The 1201-nt window shown below is 37.6% G+C and overlaps 1 long non-coding RNA gene across 1 annotated transcript in view; it reads right to left on the bottom strand.

Moving 5' to 3' along the window:
* Positions 1-282: 282 nt before the first annotated feature.
* Positions 283-1201, bottom strand: part of LOC123521854 — a 2502-nt gene continuing 1583 nt past the window's right edge. The window contains exon 2 of the long non-coding RNA XR_006680192.1: positions 283-351. This is a non-coding gene — a long non-coding RNA (uncharacterized LOC123521854). The remainder of the gene's footprint in view (positions 352-1201) is intronic.

The raw sequence follows: 1201 nt of genomic DNA, 5'->3' as shown, positions 1-1201 counted from the left end.
TTTACGGCCTGATATCTAAAGATGAAGAACTTGAGGGCTTACTTAAGGCAAGAGGGTTGGGGTAAAAATCCCTGTCGCACTCCCATGTGAGGACAAATAAGGAGCATTGTATGATTAAAGGCAAGGGCCAATCATGAGTATTGGGGCACAGTCCACAGGAAGTCTTCCACCAGGTTACTTCGGTAAGAAACAGCTGCAAAATTCTCTTTCAGCATCACTGGTGTAGTAAACCTTCCATGATCAAGAGACTTATTTAATTAGCAATAACATCCAATCACATACCTGTATGCCATCTGTTTGACTGAGGTACAGCTGGATGTTAACATAGTCAGGCCTGTTCTCTTGCCAAAACTGAAGGGACATAAAAATGAACAGACTTATTAAAATTCTTTCTCTGTAGTCAGACTTTCTTCTATTCTGTCGTATATAATTCTAAAATCTGTTAACATATGCCCTGGCTTACCACAGCCAACAACTTTAAGCAAGTTGATGTATGTGATGGGGATTCAAAACATTTATAGAAAAAATGGAATAAAATGATAGAGGAACTTTTCATGACCATTTCGAAGCTCCTCATGTCCAGGTACACAAACATACACATGGACACATGAACACACATAGTTAGCGTGCTCCTTAAAAGACCTGTCTTTTAAGAAAACATTCTCTTAAAATCACCTCCTGTACTTTGAACACCTTGCCACGAGAGATCAGGCCCTAAAGAAGGGCATCAGGCTTGGTAAACTGGAAGGTCAGCAAAAAAAAAAAAAGGAAAATAATGAACAAGATAAATTGACAGTGCTTCAATAACGGGCTCAAACACAGCAAAGGTTGTGTCGATGGTGCCCATCGGGAGAGCGTTCCTCTCTGTTGTATGTAAGGTGTCTGAGAGTCAGTAGGACACTTAACTTTTTAGCAACAGACACCTAAAACACTATATGACACTTTTTACTCGTTTAATGTTTCTGGTTTTCTATTCAACAACCTATATGGATGAAATTACAGTCTCCTTTCCAAACTCAATGTTCTTCTAGCTTATACTAATGTCTGTTTTTCTTGAACTGAGTGAGAAAAATAAAACAACATATATTATTATAAAAATGTGAGTACTGACAATGAGTCAGTACAACACTGAACAACATTCTTGTATACCTATGTATATATTGTAACATTAATAACGTATTCATGGTGATAAAAAGGAATC

The sequence above is a fragment of the Echinops telfairi genome, unplaced genomic scaffold (assembly GCF_000313985.2).
Source record: "Echinops telfairi isolate 266 unplaced genomic scaffold, ASM31398v2 ScPeMD7_75;HRSCAF=307, whole genome shotgun sequence".
Lineage (NCBI taxonomy): Eukaryota > Metazoa > Chordata > Mammalia > Afrosoricida > Tenrecidae > Echinops > Echinops telfairi.
The sequence above is the reverse complement of the archived record's forward strand: the minus strand, read 5'-3'. Positions and strand labels throughout refer to the sequence as shown.